The sequence below is a fragment of the Phacochoerus africanus genome, chromosome 2 (genome assembly GCF_016906955.1).
Source record: "Phacochoerus africanus isolate WHEZ1 chromosome 2, ROS_Pafr_v1, whole genome shotgun sequence".
Taxonomy (NCBI): domain Eukaryota; kingdom Metazoa; phylum Chordata; class Mammalia; order Artiodactyla; family Suidae; genus Phacochoerus; species Phacochoerus africanus.
The window spans coordinates 183,421,681-183,445,796 of NC_062545.1; the positions used below are offsets into that span (position 1 = coordinate 183,421,681).

At 42.0% G+C, this 24,116-nt stretch overlaps 1 protein-coding gene across 1 annotated transcript in view; it reads left to right on the forward strand.

Moving 5' to 3' along the window:
• The first annotated feature begins 4,820 nt into the window (after window positions 1-4,820).
• Window positions 4,821-24,116, forward strand: part of FRMD6 (FERM domain containing 6) — a 240,364-nt gene continuing 221,068 nt past the window's right edge. The window contains exon 1 of the mRNA XM_047767320.1: window positions 4,821-5,095. The gene's annotated coding sequence lies outside the window, so the exon portion shown is untranslated. The remainder of the gene's footprint in view (window positions 5,096-24,116) is intronic.

Sequence of the window (24,116 nt, forward strand, 5' to 3'; positions counted from 1 at the left end):
TTTTCAGTGGTACTTGCACAGTGCTGAGCACTTTCCTGGTCCTTCCAGAGTTCTGCTTATCTGTAGACTGAAACATAAGATGCGTATTTAATGTTGAAAGGGATGATTCCAGTGGTGGGGATGCTTGTCCTTATGTTGAAGATGCCAGTGATTCCCTTCTTTGTCATTTAACATATATCATCATTTCAGATGAAAATCTCTGATGTTGCAGCCCTTAAAAAGAATGATGTATAGTTGATTTACAATGTTGTATTAATTTCTATTGTGCAGTAAAGTGATTCAGTTATATATACTTCAATAAAATTTAAAAAAATTTTAAAAAGAAGATATAATGCTACATGGATGACATGGAAAGATGACCCAGATATAGCATTAAGTGAAAATGCAAGGTTCAGAATAGTATATGTAGTATGTATATACATAACATGAAATCTTTTTTATTTTTAATTAAAATTTTTTATCAAGGTGTAGTTGATTTATAATATTGTGCCAATTTATGCTGTATAGCAAAGTGATTCAGTTCTATATTTATATATACACACACACATACACATTCTTTTCTATATTCTTTTCCATTGTGGTCTATACCAGGAGATTGGATATATTTCCCTGTGCTATGCGGTAGGACCTTTTGTTTATCCTTTCTAAATTTTATAGTTTGTGTCTACTAACCTCAAACTCCCAGTCCATCCCTCTCCCATTCTCTTCCCCCTTGGTAACTGCAAGTCTGTTTTCTACAGCCACAGGTCTGTTTCCGTTTTGTAGATAAGTGCATTTGTGCCATATTTTAGATTCCACATATAAGTGATTTCACATGGCATTTATCTTTCTCCTTCTGACTTACTTCACTTAGTATGGTAATCTCTATGTCTATCCATGTTGGTGCAAATGACATTATTTCATTTCTTTTATGGCTGAGTAGTATGCCATTGAGTGTATAGGTATGTCACATCTTCTTTATCCATTCATCTGCTGATGGACACTGAGGTTGTTTCTACATCTTGGCTATTGTGAATAGTGCTGATGTGAACATAAAAATGCATGTATCTTTTTGAATTATGGTTTTCTCCAGATATATGCCTAGGAGTAGGATTGCTGGATCATATGGTAACTCTGTTTTTAATTTTGAGGCACCTCCATACTGTTTTCCACAGTGGCTGCAACCAATTTACAGTTCCCTCAACAGTGTAAAAGGGTTCCCTTTTTTCCTCACTCTTTCCAGCATTTGTTATTTGTAGATTTTTTAAAATGATGACCATTCGGACCAGTGTAGGGTAGTACCTTACTGTAGTTTTGATTTGCACTTCTCTAATAATTAGCAATGTCGAACATCTCTTCATGTGCCTACTGGCCATCTGTATGTCTTCTTTGGAGAAATGTTGTTTAGGTTTTCTGCCTGTTTTTCAATTGGATTGTTTATATTTTTGTTTTTGAATTATATGAGTTGTTTGTATATTTTGGAGGTTAAGGCTTTGTCAGTTGCATTGTTTGCAAATATTTTCTCCTATTCTATAGGCTGTGTTTTCTTTCTTTTTTTTTTATGGTTTCCTTTGCTGTGCAGAAGCTTGTAAATTTGATTATTTGTTTATTTTTGTTTGTATCTCTATTGCCTTGGGAGACTGACCTAATAAATCATTTGCACAATTTACATCAGAATGATTTGCCTATGTTCTCTTCTAGGAACTGTATGGTGTCATGTCTTATGTTTAAGTCTTTAAGCCATTTTGAGTTTACTTTTATGCGTGGTGTGAAGGTGTGGTCTAGTTTCATTGATTTATCCAGTTTTTCCTAGCACTACTGTCTTTTTCCCATTTTATATTTTTGCCTCCTTTGTCAAATATTAATTTACCATAGGTGTCTGGGTTTATTTCTGGGCTCTCTATTCTGTTCCATTGGTTTCATGTCTGTTTTTGTAGGGAATACCAAGCTGTTTTGATTACTCTAGCTTTGTAACATTGTCTCAAGTCTGGGAGAGTTATACCTCCTGCCCTTTCCCCCCCTCAGGATTGCTTTGGCAATCCTGTGCTTTTTATGGTTCTATATAAATTTTGGGATTATTTTTTCTAGTTCTGTGAAAAATGTCATGGGTTATTTGATAGAGAGCAGAGCATTTGATAGAGAGCATTAAATCTGTAAGTTGCTTTAGGTAGTATGGCCATTTTAATAATGTTAATTCTTCCAATCCAGGAGTATGAGATATCTTTCCTTTTTTTTGTTGTTGTTGTTGTTGTTGTTGTTGTTGTTGCTATTTCTTGGGCCGCTCCCGCGGCATATGGAGGTTCCCAGGCTAGGGGTCTAATCGGAGCTGCAGCCACTGTCCTACGCCAGAGCCACAGCAACGCGGGATCCGAGCCGCGTCTGCAACCTACACCACAGCTCACGGCAACGCCGGATCCTTAACCCACTGAGCAAGGGCAGGGACCGAACCCGCAGCCTCATGGTTCCTAGTTGGATTCGTTAACCACTGCGCCACGACGGGAACTCCTCTTTCCATTTTTTTGAATCCTCTTTAATTTTCTTTATTAATGTTTTATAGTTCTTAGCATGTAAGTCTTTTACTTTCTTAGTCAGGTAAAACCATTTTTATTTTTGAAATACTGTGAAATGTTGTTCTGGGACCAGCAGCATCAGCATTTCCCAGGAACTTGTTAGAAATGCAAATTCTTTGGCTTCACCACCCAATCCCCACTCTACCATCCTACCAAATTAGAAACTCTGGATGTGAAGCTGGCAGTGTGATCTCTGGTGGTTCTTACATATGCTCAAGTTGGAGGACGGTGGGTCTAGTGTGTCCTGTCCTAGGATAGTTTGCTACTAAATATCATGTCCTAGGGTCTGTATGGGTTTGTAATACCTTTATACTTTTCATATGGTCCCAGTAAATGCATTACCCATGTTTGTAAAGGATTTTGATTATATTGTTTCTGATTCATAGTGTTCATATATGTATTATCTTTATAAAAATCATTAAAATTAAAAGCCAACAAATTACATGTAACAAAAAAAGGCTAGCAACTAGAAGAAAAAAAAATATCTGTAGGACTGTGCATTAAGCTAGTGCTTTTCAGACTTTTATGTGCATTCATAAGTGGGGACCTTGTTAAAATGCAAGACTGGATTGAGGCCTGAGGTTCTGCATTCGTAACCTGCTCTAGGCCAATGCTGCTGGTCTGTGGATCACATTTTGAAGAGCAGATCACTAAAAGTTTTATGTGGTTATTTCTGGAAGGTAAAATTATGGAAGATTTTCAATTTATATATTTCACCTTTGTGCATTATTTGAATTTTATTTTTTACGAAGAGCTATATTCAGAAAGAAGTATAAAGAATTTTAAAATCTTTTGCCAGAATTTGCCTCATTTCTACATCTGTCTGCTGTGCAGGCTTAACCTTAAAAAAAAAAAAAAACTTTCTAAGAGTGCAAAAAAAGGAAACTGATTTATTGACCTTATGCATCCCCATGCTACCCAGATTGTTGTGGATATAAATGTTAAAACACAGTGGTGTTAGGTGGTAGAGGGCACTTGGAAGGGGTTCATGTCAACTGGAATTTTTTCAGTGGCAAGCATCAGAAACTTAGTTGAAATAGGCTTAAGGAACTAAAGGAAATTTTTAAGAAATCCAAAGGGAATGATGGTTTTTGTCATGGTCAAAATCTTCCAATGACATTTTTAGGAACTGGTTTCTTGCTGTGTCTCTAAGCTCTGCTTTTCCTCTGCAATGGCTTTATCTTCATGCTGTCCCTCTTTCCCTAGGATGGCCACCAGAAGCATGAGGCTCTGTTTTATCAGATTAGCAGCCCCTGCAAGATGAGAATTCTTCTTAGCAAGTCCCAGAAATGATCCTGTTGGCACGAACTCATCTCTAAATCTACCAGTGACTCCAAAGGACTGGATTTGGCCACATGTACATTTCTGTAAAAGCCCTGGGGGTGGTACCAACCTCATCCAAACCAGCTGAGAGGAACCTGGAGGAAAACTAGAGTTCCCTAGAGGAAAACTGAAGTGTCAATACAAGGACAAGGTGGGTGGATGTAAACAAGTGAGAGATGATGTCCTGTTATGGTACAGATCTTTCAGCCCAGTTTTATCATTGTAGTACTTATTTGGAAACCAGGTTAAGTCACAATAAGTAGTAAAGAGCAGAGCCAAGATTTCCCACTTTCTACCCCTTTGCCCCGTCCTCTCTACTGTGTTACTGCCCCTTCTGACAAACTAGAAATGAATCAAACATCAAGCCTCTGTAACACTTGCTTATTGGAATATCTTCTTAAACACTGTATTTCAGATATTAAACTTCAAGGAGCTGTAATTGCACATTGATCATCTTTGAATCTCCTACATCGACTGCTCAGAGTAAGAAAACCACATTCCTTCTGTGAGAGTAATCCTTGCTCCTCCTTTCCTCTTTGGGGGGACAAGTTGAAGCTGGATAAAGCAGAGCTGCTGATCTACTTGGAAAAAGTTTGAGCCCTAACCAGGTGATCCCATGAGTGAGGTGGATGTCCTGTGCATGGAGGGATTCACACCAGCCTCTGATCTCCTTTGTGATCATATTTTATCCCAAGAACTTGATTAATAGTCTAGACTGAGTTCCTCCCTTTGGGCGAGATTGTTGCCCTCCCCCTTTTCCCAGGCGCAGCACTATCCCTGTGGACAGGTACGGGCATGCATCAGAAATCTGGAGGCTTGCCCAAAAAAGTATGTCTGCTGTTTGTGAAGGGGCAATGTAGTAATTACCTGTGAGTAATGCAGGGCAGATCTGCTATGAGAAATTCAAGCTGAAAAAAGAAGGCTTTCCTTTTCTTGAAGGAAGGGTATTGGGTGAACTAATTCCTGCCTTGGGAACTCTCATTTGTCTTTCCCCCAGTTCTGTCCCTTTCTCCCCAGATATTCTTTCTCAAGCACCCAGCTCTGGCACCCAGCAAGCAATGGGAATGAGAAAGAAGTGGCTGGAAGTAAACAGTCCGCTTGCTCTGAGCAATTGAAGTTTTCTTTTGATGGTTCTGGTTCCAGGGGAGGGAGCAGAAGATTTAATCCTGAAGTCTGCTCCCTTTGCAGAGCAGCAGTCTGGCTTCTGGTGGCTTCAGCAGCAGGTAGGAAAAGAACGGTTGTTCTTATATTTTGTCTTTCATAAAATAGGGCTTCAAGGGAAATTTAATGGTCAGTGTCAGTATATTGGGCACAGAGTCAAGAAAGGATTTAAATAATATGATTTCTGTCTGTCAACCATCCCAGACTAATGAGAAGATCTGTTTTCCTGTTGGAGAACCTGTTCCATGATTTCTTTTTGTGGGGGGAGGGGATACCTTGGGTTTTCTGATGTTCGTAGCCATTGCTCTCAGTGCCGGGAAGAAAATTCATGTCTTTATGAATCAGCATCTGTGTTCTCTGCATTTTCACTTGTAGTATATGTGTGTTTCCATATGTGCATGTCCCATTCTCCAGACACACCATCACCTTTGTGAAGAAACTCACAAGAACACAGATGATGATCTGACCAGAAGACAGGCCCGCTTTGTTGCATTGTTTTATTCTAAAAGCTTTTCAAGAGCCCGTCAATTGACTTCTCGTAAGAGACCACCATAAATTTTTTTTTTAAAGGAAGTTATTAGGAGACAGAAACATTAGGTAAGTGTCAGGTACATTCATATCACATACACACTTACTCTCCGGATTGCAAAAGGAGACTTTTATGTATTGGGAGGGTCATGCACTTCTGTACAAGGATAGAACTTAGTAAAACTAGACAAGAGACCATAGAGTGAAGATGATGAGCTATTACAGAGTCTGTCATAACCAGGGCCCAAGTGCTGTAAAATATGATGCACGCATCGTAGAAGGGAGTAATAAAGGGAATATAGAAAAGAACAAAATGGACTTCTGTGAGAATTTTTAGATCTTTTTAAAAGCAGATGAAACTTGTGAGTTGAAAACTTACTGATTCAATTCTCAGAGAAAATACTTATGAATTGTGTCATTACATTGCTTTTTTAAATGACCGAATGTCAAGTTTGCCTACTCTTCACCTGTGTGTGGGGTGGAGGGAGGGAGGAAACATTTTTCTCATATACACTGGGATACAGACAGAAGCTGGGTTATTTTAAAGTCCACTTAAGTAAACACTTATTCTGCTAACATTGTTGGCACCTCTGTGTTGGACACTTAGATTCCTAGGCCTTGGAGATATAGATAGATAAATAGATAGAGATATATAGTATATATATAAAGTGTATGTGTTTTATATATAATATATAAAATTATGTATATATAATGTGTGTGTTTTATATATATATAATATATATAAAATAAAAATTCATATATATATGTGGATTTCCTGTTCAGTAACCTTTATGTATCTCTTATTAGTGTTGCCAAGAAAAAGACAACCCCAGAGATTTAGTGTAATTACTGTCACGGGGAACCTCAGGTGGCCTGGTTACTGAACTACTTGTGTACTGACCTGCTAGAGAAGTGTACCTGGTCTTCCCATTGGAAATGACACCCTGTTGAAAGTAAACAGTACCTCTCAAGCTTCCTTAAAATCCAGTACTCTGAGGCTGAGGAATTGCAGAGCTCCATTGTTGATTTGGGACCTGCTGTGTGTCCCAAGTTCCCTGGGTGAGAGTGAGACCCTGGTCCTTGATGGGATGCTTGGCCCAGAGGCAGGGGTGGTGCCTTCTCTTTGCTGCTTTCTTCCCCAAATGCTGTGAGAGTGGGGGTTGGGGAGGAGGTGGGCAGAACCCCCTCCCCTTTGGAGGAGGCTTCTCTCAGTGTCTCCCAGGGGGCCTTCTTTCTCATTTTACACCATGTGTGAATGGCCCCTGAGCCCTCAGCAAACAGATTGAACCTCCTTGCAGACCAGCCCTGGTCCCTCTGCCCTTAGAAGCTGGCTCCTGATCTCGCTGAGGCAGACACAGAAGCAAGGCTGATAGATGTGAATGTTGCCTCATTACCAGCTCCCACCCTTCCTCTTCAGTACAGCTGCTGCTGCTCCTCATGGTTGGGAATGGAATAATACCATTCCCCACTCTGGAAAGTGTCTGATTTTGTCATTGATGGTCCTGTTTCTGCATGTCTCCCAGTTCTGGTGAGAAATGCTACCCTGGGTGAAATGACAGAGCAGAGGGCAAAATCACCCCCAACAACAAAACAAAAATAAGAATAGCACCTACTAATTTGTGAGTACTGGCTGTGTGCAGGCACTGTGCTAAAAGCTTTACATCATGACCTCATTTACCCTTTACAACCACCTCTGAGGTGAGGACTCCTGTTTTCTGCATCATGTGGACAAGGAAATTGAGGCTTGGGAGATTCACAGCTAAGTGCCTGACTCCAGATTGTTCAAGCATAGCTGTGATGAACGTGACGGTCAGGTTTAGCTTGAACATTGGCCAAGTGAGGACGATGCTAGGGCAAATGCCCCTCTGGCCCCCTTAGCTTCCCTGCTCTTCTGTGATGCCTCTGGGAATGTCTGCCAGAGACCACCGGGGAGACCAAAGGGCTTGCTCTACTGCCTGTGGCTTCTCTCTACAAGTGGCCTGTCATACCTCCCTTTGAGGTCTGGCAGTTGACATTTATCTTGGTCTTTGTTTACAAACAAGGGCCATGCATCCGGTTCTTTCCTTGCTATTTGGGGCTGACTTTAATTCTAAAGGAGCATATGTTTTACTTCCACTGTGCTGATGTTTTGGAGACAGACTACAGCCTTGAGAGGAGTCTGAGAGTGTCCATAACCTATTCCTTCCCTTTCCTTGACTTTCAGCCAGTGTATTTCCCAGAACCTACCCGGAACCTGGAGGAGTTCTCCTTTAGGGATGGTTTCTGTCTCCTCAACTACCACTCCTAGTAGTGTCTGAAATTCCTCTGAGGAAAACTGTGTGAAGTCTCCAGGCTCTGTACCCCTGGGCTCCACCATTCATAAGTCATATCATAGCTCATTTCTGAGGAATAGTCTCATATCTTGAACCCCTTTCTGTTTTCAACCTATAGGTAGACTCTTCAGTAATATGGATTTTGTCTCACAAGACTAGGGATGCCAGGGAAGGGCTCAGATCAGCCCTTGTGCTGAGACCATGGGATGGCCCTTTGGTCAACTTGAGCAACTGCACATCAAGACCCCATCCCCTTAGAATTCTTACAAACTGTTTTTATTGTGTGACTTGGCATTGAACTTATGAAGTATCACCTGTTTGAAATTTGGCCTTCACTTGCTTATTTCCAGTTTCATAGGGTTTCCTTTGTTTTTCATTTTATCAAATGAATAAGAGTTGGAAATTTGAGGCAACAAAAATGAAGGAGACTAATATTAATTGAGCACTTACTATGTGCCAGGTACTGTACTAGCCTCTGTACATGTGATACAACATTTAACCCTAACAGAACCTGGCAAGGCAGAAAACCCCATTTATAGCTGAAAAAACTAAGGATCAGAGAGAGTTAAGCTGCTAAGTGTGATAGAGCTGAAATACAAACATGGGCAGAATTCAAAGCCTAGGTTGCTTCCTTTATTCCACACTGCCTCCACTTTGATCATAAACTCCTCCCCAGTGGACAGAATGGACTCAGATGCTTCATCTTATTTAATCTTTACAGTCATGGGATTTAGGGATGTGACACCTCTTTGGTAGTTGGAGAAACCAAGACTCAGAGGGTGATGCCTGGGTTAGTGGAAATCAGCTCCTATTAAGGCCCGATAGTTTTCTAGTCATCTCAGACAGAGGACTTCCTAAGGAAATGGTCTTTAAGTGAAAAAATGTAACCCTAAGATCCTAATCAATAGTAATATATTTGTATTACTTCTGATATTCCAAACCTTGATCTTAGCAATATGCATTTACTTGCATGTGCCCTACTTTGTGTTTCTTACACAAGTCAGTGTCAGTGAAGTGACATGCTTGTCACTTAAGCTGATTTAGATTTCTACCCAGTTACTCAGGCCAATTCTTTGTTACTGAGCACTTGAGATTGTTCAAAGAATACAGCTTCACTTTTTCCATTGGTGGTTGTTGTTGGTTTGGGAGGGTATGTTCTCCAAAGAGGACATGAGTGAGTCAAATAGTGTGTGACAAATTTGATAGCTCTTACAGCTAATAGCTAGTTTGCCTTCTTTGGAAACCTCATATTGCCACCAGCAAAAAACACTGGGACTTGTTTCCTTACAGTTCCAGGATGGCCTGCTCTTTATTGAGCTGAATTAGTTTAGAGTTATCCTCTGCAAAAGTTCTGGGGGTTCTTATCTTAGAAGGTCTGTCTTCCCATTACTAAGCCTTCTAGTTCAGGACCCCACTGAGCAACTAACTGCTGCAGTTTCCTCTAGTCAGAACCATGAAGACCCAAAATACCATGTTCCATGGCCTGATGAAGTTGGAGAAGGTGATAACAGGTAGGGGTAAGCTGGGATATAAAAAGAAATGAGTAAAACCTATGATAAGCAAGTCAGTCAGAGGAGAAATAGAGGATGGGGAAATTAGCCCTTCTGAGATTCTTAAAGACTATAATGTGAAATACATTTATTCATTTCCTGGTTTGTGCTAGAGCTAGCCTCCAAGATGACCACAAATGATCACTGTCTCCTGATATTAGCACCCTGTGTGGTCCCCTCCCACATTCCATCAGGGCTGGTCTGTGTGCCCAACAGCATCCAGGAGAAGTAATGATATGTCACTTCTTTTATTATTATTTTTATTTTATTTTTATTTTTTTGTCTTTTTAGGGCCACACCCATAGCATATGGAGGTTCCCAAGCTAGGGGTCTAATCAGAGTTACAGCTGCTGGCCTACACCACAGACACAGCAACAGCAGATCTGAGCCACGTCTGTGACCTACACCACAGCTCACGGCAATGCTATATCCTTAACCCTCTGAGCAAGGCCAGGGATCAAACCTGCATCCTCATGAATACTAGTCAGGTGCGTTAACCACTGAGCCACAGTGGGAGCTCCTGCTATATCACTTCTGATATTAGGTTATAAAAGATGTTGTGGCTTTTATTTTGGCAACTCTCTCTCTCTCTCCTGGTCCACTCACTCTGGGGGAAACTAGCTGTCACGTTGTGAGCAGTACATTGGAGAGGCCCATGGGATGAAGAGCATGGTGGTAACAGAATTCCAACCAGCATAGAATTCAAGTCACATCTTTGCCAGAAAGCCTGTCCCATCAACTCAACTCTCTTCTCTGTTAGACCAGGAGTAGATGCTAGTTATCTATTACAGCAGAACAGATCACCTCACAATAGTACCTGAAAACAGCAATAATTTATTTAACACAGTTCTTTAGCTTACTTATTAGTTCTTACTCTGGTTTTTCCTGGGCCTACTCAGGTGACTGCAGTCAGCTACAGATTTAAGAGGGTGCACTTTCACATCTGAGGCTTCAAATAGCAATGGATGGAGCAGCTAGGATAGCCTTTCACTGTGGGCTTTATCACAGGATGGTGTTCTCAGAGGGCCAAGAAGTCAAGAGTAGAAACTGTAAAGCCTCTTGAGATCTGGGCTTGAATGTTGTATAACTCCACTTCTGCTACATTTGATTGAACAAAGCGAGTACAAAGAACTTGCCCAGCCCAGGTTCAAAGGGTGGGAAGAATAACCTCTACCCCTTAATTAGAAGATTTGTAAGTAATGTGTGGTCATTCTTAATCCATCAAGTCCACCCTCTGGCCACAATTATTTAAACTCTTCCCTTTGGAAAAATACACCCACCCTCCCAAGTCCCCTCAAATCTCATCCAATGACCTCATTAGGCTCAAAATCTATGATCTTATGATCTGAATCTGGTCCAGCTATAGATAAGGCTTCTAATACGTAGCTCTTTTTCAGCCAGAGATAAAATTTGCCTTCCAGCCTAACAAGTTCCATTTATTTCCTCCAAATTCTGCCTGTAAATGTAACAACACACCCCAAATAAAATGTTGAAACAGGGAATGGTAACCCCAATAGATATTCCCATTCAAAAATAGACTAATAGGCAATAGCAGTAATTGCTCCATAGCAATTCTAAAATCAGTCTGGGCACATATTATGTTTTCCTACTCAAGCAGGCAGGGTTCCTTGATTAGGGTCTGGATCTGCTCTACACTCAACCCTCTGGGTTCTTGGCTCCATCTTCTGAGATGCCTTTTATTTTTTAATATAAGTGGCTTGTGTTGGCAGCTAAGTAGCTTTCTCAGCCTGCCTACTTATTGGAGAAAGTTGTGGATCTAGAGGTCTTCTATATTTTTAAACTTTTACTCCAAACTGATAGAATTCCATTAGAAGTTTTATGGATTTTCTGTACATCTCATTATTGCTCATTTCATTAGACAAAATTTATATCCACAAATCTTTGGGAGATAACTTCTCTCTATACTAGTGCTGTGTGATGGAAATACAGTGCAAACCACAAATGTGAACCATACGAGATTTTTTTTTAAGTTCTAAGAGGCAAAATTTAAATAATAATAAGTCAGGTGAAAGCAATTTTAGTAATATATTATGTTTAGCTCAACTTATCTAAAATATTATCTCAACATGTAATTAAATATTAAAATTTATTCATCAACTAGTTTACATTTTTTTTTCATACTGAGGTTTTGAAATCCAGTGTGCACTTTACACTTAGGGTATGCTCAAATGGGACTAGCTACACTTGAAGTGCCTAGTAGTTACATGATTAGTGGCTACTATGTTGGGCAGCCGAGCCCCCCAGAATACGCTGAGCTATTTTGAGTTTGACTTCTATGAGTGTTAGAAGTGCTTTTGCCCAGTTTCAATCTACTCGGCACTTACTAAAGTCTTTTGGAGGTTTTAATTAAGGGTCTTACAGCCACATCCTTGATTAATCTTTACCCTGACACCATTTCTTACTTTGAGAATTCTTTGACAGCTGGAGAGGATGGAAATGAAGAGCAGTTTTACTTTCTAACCCAGCAAGTTCTGGGCCCTCCTTATTTCCTCCAAATTCTGCTTGCATATCAATGGTTCTCTCTTTAACTCATCCTTCTCTTCTCCTTTACCTTATGCAAAGTTAAAAAACAAAAAATCTGTTGGTGCTTCTAGCACTCTGCTTGGAAATGTCTTCAGTTCAAGACTCACAAATTTATTAGATATGTATTTTTAACCTTACAAATGACTACTGATTGTTTTAGCAACATGGGTGGCCTTTTTCCAGCCTCCAAAAAGAATTTCCTAACCGCCCTTTCAGCCTTTGCCAACCATCTGGTCCCAAAGTCAGTGCCTTCTGTTTTAAGTTGGTCTTACAGCAGCACCCCACTCACCAATTTCTGTTTTAGCTATTTGCTACAGAGGAACAACCACCCTAAAATTTGCTGACATAATGATAATTTATTGTTTCTCATGGTTATGTGAGTTGACAGGCTAATTTCTGCTGGTGTTACCTGAGCTTATTTATGTAGCTACCTTCAGCTGGAAGATCAACTAGGAGTAGGGATCTGCTGGGCCTCTGTCTCCACGTGCTTTTCCATCCTTAAGGAGGCTAGACTTTCTGACATGGTGGTGGCAGGGTTCTAAAGGTACCTGCTTTAATGTGCAAGCATTTATCAGGCCTCTACTAATCTCACATTTGTTGATTCCACTGGCCAAAGTAAGCACAAGGCCAAACCCCAAGGCAGTATGGAAGGGAACTACACAAGGGCAACAGTCCTAGAAGGGATGATTAGTTGAGGAATAACTAGTGTAAATCTCCTATAGGTGGTTATGGATTACATGAGACGATTTATACATAAAGCACTTTTCAGCATAGTATTACTGCTCTGGGTCTGCCCCAAGTCCCACAGGTAGATACTGGAATTTGGCACCAAAGTAGCTTTTACTTTGTATTTGGAAAGCTCCATCTATGCTTGTTCTGGTCACAGTCTAACAAGGAACAAGGGGACAGGATATGTTACCTGTCAGACATTGGGCCAAAAGCACCAATGGTGTCAGCGCATTTAATTTTCAACCTTGTCCATTTTGCAGATGAAGAAATGAGGCACAGACAAATGAGTTAATGGCCCAAGGTCACACAAAAAATAAGAGGTGGGACCAGAGTATGTGCCCAGGCACCCTAGCTCTGAGAACTGTGCTTGTCGTCACTTGCAATCACTGCCCCACATCTGGGTACACAGAAGGAAGGCAGGAGAGACTAGGAGAGTGGGGGGAAACAAAGTCTGGGGTGTGGAAGAAATGAGGGCGGCATGCCAGAGTCTGTGTATGTTCTTTGCAAATGTTTGGCCCTTTGGGTTTTTTTCTAGAAGCTGTTTTTCTAGAACCCTTACTTTGACGATCAGCTTTCCCAATCAGGGCAGATATACAGGGAAGGATTTTTTTCTAGTTGATCTTGCTTGATTCTCATCTCTGAACTGAGCTTATTAAGTTGAAATATCCTGATGTGTTGTAAAAATAATGGCTTAGTGGCCCTGAACACTGACTAGAGAGTGTGCTGTGTCTCTGAAGACTGTGGCAGGGCTCCCGACACCCTGGTGAAGAACACACAGGTCCCAACAGAAAATAGACACTCTGTGTTCTGCTGCTGCTGTGTTGAGATTTATGATGTGTGCAAGTGCCAAGTTTGCAGGGGGAGAAAATGAAGCAGCCAACATCGCAAGTATGTCTCTTAAATTTTACCCAAGTGTTGCTGGAGTTGCACTTTAAAGGGTTTTGGCAGGTACCTATTTGGGAAAATAATGGGGGAATGTTGGGGAAATAAACTAAGGTGGAAGTCATGTGACAGAGTGTGCGTGTAAAGAGGAAAGTTTTGAATGAAGCGAGATCTGTGCTCCTCAAGTGTTTGTTTATGTGAGCACAGAAAGACCTGGGTAATGAATGTGTCTTTGGTTAACAGAGGATGAAGATTTATAAAGGTAGAGAAACATGGAGGCCACAGCAGATGCCGCATTTACATAGTTGGGTGTGAGTCATGTACCTTCAGTGCCCTGAACTCAGAAGCCCCAACAGTGAGGGGAGAAGTGAGCTGTTTCGAGGTTAATCTCTATTGCAAGTGTCAACAGTCTCAAAAACGTTGGCTTAAATTAGGAAGCCGTTTTGATCTTTGACTCTGCAGGGATTTTTGCCTTGAATACTAAAGGGAAATTTGCCAACTTCTCAGGGTAGCCTGTCATTAGGGACGCTGGTGCTCCAGGGAGCTTCCTTTTGCCTCCTTCACAGTAGAAATCATTTCCTTGGCTCAGAAGCTCTAACAATTTGGGCTTAGAATCATGCTATGTACTGAATAAGGGATGGAAATCTCCATGCCCTCTTCCTTGTCTGCCTTGCCTCCTCCTTTGAGGAGTCGATGTCATTTGAAATCAGTGTCTTTTGGACATTTCCAGCAGGAAACATTCTAGAGCATTAGTCATGATTTATCTTGCGTCGTTTCAACACTTGATAGGAGCAATTTATTCCCATGTTCTGCATTATTGGTTCTCTGGCTGAGTGCGTGGGGTTACAATAAGTTCTTTATGCCATAACTCTATACTTCAGATGCCTAGTCTATTTAAGAAACCTTTAATTTTTTGACTTGTAGAAGTACATCCATATTTGTAAAGAGAAAAGCCAGCGCAGGCTGCTGAGGTGATACTTATCTTAGAGCAAAATATTGCTTTTAAGTTTTATAATTTCCAGTTAAGGCCTTATTATCAAAATAATAGTTTTGGTTCTTTGGTTTTGGTAAGTGTGGTGTGAAATGATGTATATTAAACAGTGGATGTGGTTGACAGTTCTGTCTGGTTCCTGGGCCCAGCCAAGGATGTGTTACCACATGTAGTAGGCTTCTCTGATTTGATGTAGCCGAGAAAGAGGGCTTGAAGGGAGCCAGTGTGAAAAGTAGACAGGATTAAAGGGGAAAAAAGGCAATTTTTAGTCAGGTCAGAGTAAGGTTTTCCAAGTCCAGAGCTTGAATGTAAGCTGCTGAAAAATGATGCTGAGAGCTGACACTCACTCACACTTCTATCCCAGCAGAGTCTCAAAAGCACTTTTTGTTTTTCTAGGTAAGATTTATTAGGATGCTGAAGAGAACAGAGTAGGCTAAAATCACTCACATTTGTTTTACCATGTTTCCATTTAAATTTAAACAGCCACTTCCTGTACTTTTAATTGAGCAGTTCAAACCATAGCTGAGAAGCCACCCAGCCAATGGCAGGGCACCAAAACCTGGCTCCAGGGCGTAGGTTTCAGGTTGCTGAGCTCTGTCTTAAGGCAAACCTGAGTTATGAATATGTCCTTCAGAGGCCAGCAATGACCTTGCATTTTGAATCTCTAGTAGGAGAGCTGAGTCCCACCCCAGGCCAGGTTGGATATTGCTTTGTTGACATGACTTTAGAGAACTCAGAAAGGCTGTTCCACACCAATAGATCTCCCACCCATCTGCCACACCATTGAGGAGTCATTTCTTTGTGTTAACAAATACCTTTTAAACAAAGGCTTATTGTTTGCACCATAAAATAAGTAGCTTATTTTTCCAGCTGTTATATGAATTTTCTACATTTGATCCATTCTTTCTCCTAACAAACTGGGTACTTCAGAGTACCAGTTTGGGAAAGAGGCTCACAGGTCAGGGACAAGACTAGAGGAGTCACCTACGTGTCAGGCCCGGATGGGGGACTGGGGAAGGGCTCATGAAATCACTGTGGATATTCTGAGTGCTAATGATTCCCAAATCTATATGTGTAGACACAGCCTCTCTCCAGAGTCCCAAATCTGTATTTACAGTGGATTTCCCCTTGGCTGTATCTATCTAAAGGCTAATGGGCGCCTTAAGTGCAGCATGTTCAAAACCAAATATATCTCTTCATTTTTGCCCAAATGCATAGCTTCTCTTCTGCTCCAAGTCTTCCTTGACTTCTCCCTCACTTCCCCCTCCCAGTCACAGGTCCTGAATTTTTTTGCTATTGAAGTACAGTTGATTTACGGTGTTGTATTAAGTCCTGAAAATTGTTATCTACCCATTCCTCTGCTCCGTACCTAACTGATCTTTCTTTCCAACTCTCAGCATCTTCACACCAACCATTCCAACAGCCTTTTAATTGGTTTTCGGGCTTCCCTCACTTTCTCCCACTTTATTTCCTCCTTCACACTACTGCCAAAATCAACTTCGTAAACACAGATTTGCTCCCTAATCTCCTCTAAAACCCTTCCTATAACTCTGCCATCGCTATGGAATACTCTGAACTCTGTTGTACAGGACATGGAGCCCATCTCCACCTGGCCGGGCTGCCTCCTGGCCACCCTGGAACACAGGACTTAGTGATTTTGCTTCTGCTTTTTTCTCTGCATCAAGTGACCCTTTTCCTATCTATCCTGCTCTCACCATTCCATGAAACCTAGAGTAAATACATCCCCATCCTCCGTGAAGCTCTCTAGCTCCCCCGGAGAACATGAGACGGTGCTCTCATGTAATGTGGAAGTTCACTGAGGTCGGTGCCCCCACACAGGAAATGCTCCACTATTGCTTATCATTGAATGAGGGGGATGCTAGTGGAGAAAGAGCTCCAAGAGGTGACAGAAGGTTCCAGAGGGAGAAGAGAAAACACTGAATATTAAATTAAAATAGCAGATGAGATCTATCCAGCCATCAGACTGGAAACGATAAGACTCATAATGCTGAGTGTCAGGGGTGGGTGAGGAAAATGGGTGGTTTCGTTTGCTCTTGGAAGGATGGAATATTGGTAGAGATTTACTTGCTATAGGAAAATTTTGAAAGGATGCATCGATGCCTGTAAAAAGATGATAGGATTTGACCCAGCAATTCCACGTTGCAGAATTCATTTTAAGAGAATGATCAGATAAAAATTCAGTGATGCTTAGGTGAAGATTCTTTTTTTTTCAACCCAATGTCATTTTCTTTCTTTTTTTTTTCACATCATTATATTCTTTTCCATCATCATCTACACCAGGACATTGGATATAGTTCCCTGTGCTATACAGTAGGACCTTATTTTCTATCCATTCTAAATGTAATAGTTTGCACTTACTAATCCCAAACTCCTAGTCCATCCTACTCCCTCCCCACCCCTTTGGCAACCACAAGTCTCTTCTCTAGGTCTCTGAGTTGTGTTTCTATATAAAGACTCTTGTTTCCCCTCATTATAAACTAGTTACAACTGAAATAATCAAACTACAGGCAATTGATCAAATAGATCACAGCACATTTTTATCCTGGGTTATTAAGCAGCCATTATAAATGATAATAACATCTCTGTACTTATGAACAAGGAAGGATAATATTTGTGATATAGTGTAGAGTGAAAAAGTTGGTTTTAAAAATATATGCATTCTATAATTTCTCTTCAAAATAATAGCACAGAAAAACTCATGAGTAATATGTGCTACCGTGTCAGCTGTGCTGATTCCCAGCTGGTGGCATTCCTTACTTTTTTCTGTATTTTCTGAATTTTTGGAAATGATCAGAAATGAGTTGTATAATCATACACATGCACATGCCTGTGCTTGCCTGTGCACGTATGCGTGCGTGCGCGTGCCCCCCCCCCCATTCTGTTGAGGAAAGAGCAGAGAAAGCAGAAAACAGCAGGCCAGCCAGTTACCCTGACTACCAGTTCCCAGCTTCATAGTAGCCTCAGGCTGGTGGACATTTAAGGCAGCAGAGAGGCAAATATATCTCAAATCTTTCCTGTTAATTTCCAAGCTAGCCAAGGGTCCATTTGAGGATATCTGGAAGACACTCGGGGCTAAATCAGCTAGTGACCCTGAGTAATTCATGGCCTTAGACCTTTTCAAAATTCAACTTTAGGGGAAAATCATTTTTTAAAGTCTTCCTATCAGGAATCCCAGTCTGGCTGAGCTAAAAGCTAGCGGGGAAGCTGGCAGTAGCCTCAGAAGCTGATGACCTCGGTCCCCTTCCACCTTCCTTTCCCCACCAACACATCTCAGTCCATAGAGTGCCTGCTGATTTCCAGTTCAATTAGTTCTCCAGAATGAGTATTTGTTGAAAACACTACCCAGGGGAAGTGGTAATGGGTAGGCTGAGCATTGCTGTGGTGACAAAGCTGAGAGTCTGGATGCAGGATCCAGGGAGTGTGACAGTAACCTCTGTCTCTTGATCATTCCCCGAACCCCCATGATGGCTTGCTCAGCTCCCTGGGCCAGGCAGGAAATCAGGAGGTGCTATATGCTTGGTGCCAGAAATCAGGGTTACTCTGTCCTCCAGACTGCACTGTGCAGCTTGAAATGGCCTGTGCCCTGGGCCAGCCCACGGGGTCAGCTCGTCCTTCACTGTTCGTTCCCCTGCATTCTGACCACTCAGCCTCCTCCACATTGGATCCTGGAGTCAGCTTCTCCCTGCTCTAGCCCCTCAGCCCATCCTTAGCTATGAAGGCCGCCAGAAGGCCTGCTAAGGGTGGGACCCAAGCTGCCCTGCCTGGTGCTGCGCTGAGTCCTTTCCCCTCCTCCTGCCTCTTTGGTGCTCCCTCCCCACGGCTGCCCAAACTCATCAATCTGGAGTCCCCACCTCCACCTCCCCCAGGCTGACACTGGCAGTAGTTGAGCCAGAGTCTGTCCCCAGAGCAAATTGTCTGGGAGCTCTGCCAGCTTCTGAAGAAAATCTGCTTTGTGAACAGGGGAAGAAGCCTCTTTTATACTTTCTGCTAATCATGTTATTCACATAAGAGAGCTCCATATATTTCCTTCCTTTCCCACAAGTTCTCATCCTCAAGTCCCTGCTTGTCTAGGAGCCTTGAGGAGACAAGAGCAAAGAAATGAACAGGTGGTGAATGATCAACCTGAATATGAAGGAAAAAGCACAAGAAAGTTTCCTAAAAAAGGTTCAGTTTTTCAGAAGGCTAAGGTATTTTATTAAACACATTTTCCCAGAGCAGAAGAAAGACATGACCTAGCCTTGACTGGAAAGTTTATTTCAGCCCATTATAAGCCTTCTCTCCCTTCCACAAAGCAAACAGGATGAGTTATGACTTAAAAAGCAAACTATAATTAAGGTCTCTTGTCTACAAGGTTGACTTCTCTGTGATGTTTCTGAGTTGGTTTGATTTTTCTCTGCCTCAACTTGTCCTTTCACTTTTGGCTTTTCTCTCTCTTCCCATCCTTTACTTTCTACCTCTGGTCTTTCCCTCTTCCTTTCCCTCCCTATTTCCAAAGCAAATAGAGAAAGTTTTCATGCAGCATAGCTGGTTGCCACAGCAGTGGTACAGGCTCAACTGCGAGGCAGGTTTGATCCCTGGCCTGGGAACTTCCACATGACGAAGGTGTGGCCAAAATTAAAGGAAAAATAAAAAAAGAAGCAAAATTGAATAGAGGCCAACAGCTCAAGTATGACTATGAAAGAATGAGTCTTTCATGTTTAAAAAAATGTTTAAAAAGTCAAGCTTAAATGGGGGTCATCCTTCCAGTAATGCGTTTAGGAAGTCATGCCCTTAACATTACTATCCCCATTATTCAAAATGTTTACACAGGTCCTCATCTGGAATTGCCTTTGGTGGTGGTTTGCAAGGCACATGCACGCAAAATCAATCTCAGTATTTTAGTTTTGTCCCCCCTTGATTACGTTTCTTCTTCATCATCGGATTTGGCTCTAAATGGCAAAGTCTAAGTAGAAAAACAAAAAGTCGCTCTAGAAGGGCCAAGATTCTCTTTGCAACCAATAGCAGTACACATATGTGTGTATATTTTAAAGAAGCCCTGAGGACATTCCCAATGGAGACGATCCAAAATTATCTTGTGAAAACAGAGCAATGATGGAGTCAGGCATAGCACCCAGAGAGGCATTTTGGAAAAAAATATTTCCGTTCAATATATCCATTCAGAGACATTGATGCTGTTTCATTTTAATCAGTCTTGTTGCTGTGTAGGGAGGCTGTCAGGACCCGTGATGTGCACCAGCATTTGTTTCATGCGTTCTCTCATGTGCCAGGCTCTGTGCTGAGCGTGTTCTGTGCAGTGATTCATTTAATTCTCCCAGGAGCCCAGGGAGAAAATTGAGGCTTTGAGAGGCAGGGAACTGACCAAGGTCACACAGCTAGGGAGTAGAAGACCCACTTTACCCATTCACCAACCTGAGACAGGTCACTTTTTTAGAGCCTGAAATAAGACAATGGATGAAAGCACGTAAATTATTCAATGCCACATGAAGGTTTATACCTATCTTGTATAGCTGTTCCTCCTTAATTCTGTGTTCTCGTTACTGATATACATATATATTTTTTTCCCCAGGAATGTGTCTCCATTTTCCCTGGAATATTATCAATGTGTTCTAAAAGCAATCCCAGATTTTATTTCTACAGATTTTTGCTCTAGCCACTGGCTTGCCTTGTAGATGTTTCTCCCTTGCCTTATAAAAGAGATCTCTGTAGAACTATTTATCCGTGACATACTACAAGCAGCATACATTACTTTCATAGTAAACCTTGTAGGAAATCTCAATACATAAACATGATGTCATGTGTTCACCAGCTCCATCAAATATGCCCAGTAATTAGTTACCTCATCCAGAACTTGGAGGTCTGCCTTTCCCTCGGGAATTAAACCTCCAGGGCTAACACCTGAAGGACCCACCTCTGCTGCCTTCTTCAGTTTCCTCATTTTCCCATAGACCTTTGCAGTGACAACATTATCTCTGACCTTTCTGTATGTGCCCCTCTCTCTTTGGCTCATCTTGAGCTTGTGTCTGGATTTTCTCTTTCTTTTGGCTTCCTCCACAGGACCACAGCTCAGAGTGAGCCTAGAAGGCTGCTTGGCAAAGACTGTTAACTTAGCTGCTTTGTTCATCTGCAGTGCTCTCCCAAGATCTTCTAAGAAGCCCCACTACTTTCTAAGCGACCCCCAGCTGGCTACTTCCAGTTGCATACATCAAATAAGAAACTGTTGTTCCTCAAACAGAATGGAGGCTGAGATTGATTTTTAGACTCACCAACAATTTTTTTGGTCTTAACTACAATTTTTTTTTTAAATTTATAACCTTGGTGGTGTTTTTAGTACCAGCTTTCAAAAATAGGAGGCTAGTGACTAACTCAGATAAGATCGTATCGTACAAGCCAGTGGCCATGAACTACCATGAAGAGGAAGGAACTTCTGATCATAGGAATGATGACCTTGACCATAAAAATTCTTCAGGTTTGAGTGATGTATTAGGATAATCCATTTCTAATTGCCATTTATAATTGTGAGGGGGTGCTGTCTTACAGGGACAGTCCCTTTTGTAGGTTGTAGTATACATGAGCCTTCAGTGCTAGTCATGGAGCAGTATAAGTGCTTAGGGAACCCTATTATTTCACCATTGTATAGATAGAAAAACTGAAACAGAAAGAAGCTAAGTTTCTTGGAAGGGAAAGATTGATTAAAAGAAGCTAAGATGAATAGAGTAGTTTCTTTAAATGATAAATTCACTATACCTATTTTATGCTCTTCTAATATTACTTGATGGTATATATTTGCATAGGTGCACAGGGATCATATGATCCTCTCCATCATTTTAGTCCTTTCTAGTACAAGACTGGAGAAGAAGGCATTGAATTTAGGGTTTGCCTTTATGATAGGCTCAGCCACTGAAGTCTAGCCAAACTATCCTTCAAGTTTCTCATCTTTAAGGGGTTGGCATGGATCTGGGAGTGGTAGATAAAAATTATGCACACTAGGTGTTGTGGCAATTTAACTAATATTTCAAAACACTTGGAGATCATCAGATGAAAAGTGCTTATCCAAAGAACGATTATCATATGATCCCTCCCACGTTTCTGCTCCAGATGTGGGGGCCAAGGTGAAAGGGGTTAACCTAGAGTCTGGAAAGCTCTGCTACCAGAATTATGATGAAAAGCATAGACATTAAGCTTGACACCCCTTGTGCAGAGTGATGGTTTATTTTGGGTTGCTGAAATGCTGCTGCAAATCACTGTGTCCCCAGGAGACAATGTCATATCATCCATCAAGCCTGCCACTGGGGAATTTTCTGCCTCAGCAACTCCTTGTCCTTAAAGCTGGCCCACGCAAGGAAGTCACAACCTCATTCTGATGGAGGCCTAATGTTTCCTATTTTTTTTTTTTTGAGATGGATAAAAAGAACTATAGTCTTCAGGATGCAGCACAAATTGGTGGATTCTAGTAGCTGTGGAAGAGAGAAATTGGGAGAAGGAACAGGCTATGAGTCCCCTCTTTAGTCCTTTATGTCAGGAACCTAGTCAGCTCTGGTCATGTGACTAGAATGGAAGAAAAAACAAGGATTAGGGCTGGGGGGGTGGGCAACTGTAGCTGGCCCTGAGTGAGTTCCTCTCCCTGCTGGCTTGGCATCTTTTGGAACTGACTAGGGTAGCACTGGCACCTGGAGGGCCTCCTTCCCAACACTGGGCACTGGTGTGTGTGGCTATTCGAAGTTAGATGGGAGGCTTCCCACCTCCACTCTCTCTAAATGAGGCATGTCCAATATCAGTTCTGCCCAGCCAGGCACAGTAAGGTTGGAGGTGGGATGGGGGAAGACCTCTATGTATGACTTCCCCCAAGTGTCCCAACAGGATCATCCACATGAGCATCACCTGAAGAACATCCCGAAGCTGAGGGTTTGGGACTCCGCATTTTAACAAGGTCCCCAGATTTCCTTGTACCTGGCACATGAAAAGGGCTTATGGTGATGTAAGGTCACTGTTACCATCTCTGGCTCATGGATCGCGTCCCCCACATATCTCTCCTTGCTCCTTGAACCTTGGCTGTGGCCAGTACTGACAACTGATGCCCAAATGCAGTGCACAGAGAGAGAGAGGGAAATGGTTCTCAACATTTTCTCCTACCCCAGCCATTCTTCAAAAGTAATCCCTTTCAACAATTTTTAAGATATTAATAAGAGAAGTTGTTAAGACTATGATGACAAGAAGAAAGAGGAAGCAATAGAAGATGCAAGATAGAGAAGGCAGTCATGGGTACTGCTTTTCTTTCCATGTTTTCCCTCCCATCAACTAACAGCAGAATTTTCACATGTACTCTGAGTTCCTGCCCCTGTGATTCAACCATGGTGGCGTCTCCACCCTTATTCTAGAATCTTGTTGTGCCTATTTTCCTAGATTATGCTATAAAATAGAAATAAACCTATACAACACACTCTGCCTCCTTCAGTGCTTCAGTCCTAGCAATGAAGCTCTGCCTCTTGCTCCCAAATTCTCAGGCATTCTACCTGCCACTCCTGTTCCCCAAACCAGGTCTTAAGTCTGACTTTCCTGTATCTGAGTGTAGGTTCTGGGAGACTCCTCAATCCACCTTCTTCCACTGAGACCTGCCTACCTCTAACTTGTCCCTTTGCCCAGTGGCAAGGCTCCCATCCTCCACCTTGTGATGCACCACTGCCCACTGCCCAACCACCTGAACTTCAACATATATGCTGCCACCTAACTTTTGGACCGCCACTTTTAGAACAACTGGTGCCCCCCCTTTGCTGAAACTTGTATGGAGCTGCCCTTGCTCCCTGGGCAATGTCTCGGTCTGGCAGAAACCCCACTGTCACCTAAGCCCACCTCCTACCACCTGTCTTGCCCCTTGATCACAAATTTGCTCCTCTTCCTTTACTCATGGTCCTCATAGGGTTGAGCCTTAGTCAGGGCACTAACTGCGGGGAACAGGCAGCCAATGGCATGGAGAGATTGCTGTCAGGAGACAGAGTAACTGAGCCACTGCCGATGTTTCCAAGGAGATCCATCCACTGGCTACTTGAATAGCTGTGTAGAGGGAAACCATCAGTGAGGAGGGCTGGTTTATTTATTTATTTATTTTAACCATGAAAAAGCATAAAAATCTCTTTACCTAGAGCCTAGCCAGCAAAATTTGAATCCAAAAAAAAAGCCAGTTGCTAATACAAATAGAATGTGAGAAGCTTTAGAAAAGTAGAGATTTAAGCACTAGGAAGCTGAGATGTGGCAAAGTACTCATTACAGTAATTCAAAGAGATTGCAGTCAGGAGGGGGCACTTTCTAACCTTCTGGGAGGTCACTGTGCTGATCACCACTGCCAAACATCAGGACAGGTTGGCTCTCGTGCTTGTTAACCTCATCTCCTAGCCCTGTGCAGGGCTGTACTGAGGACAGGAGAAAGTGCCTCCCCATGGTGAATGGGAGAACATGAAGGTTTCTCCTCCTGCCAAAGATCTGTCTACTGGTCAACCTTGTACCTTGAATTCCCTCCTCTAAATTCTAAGCT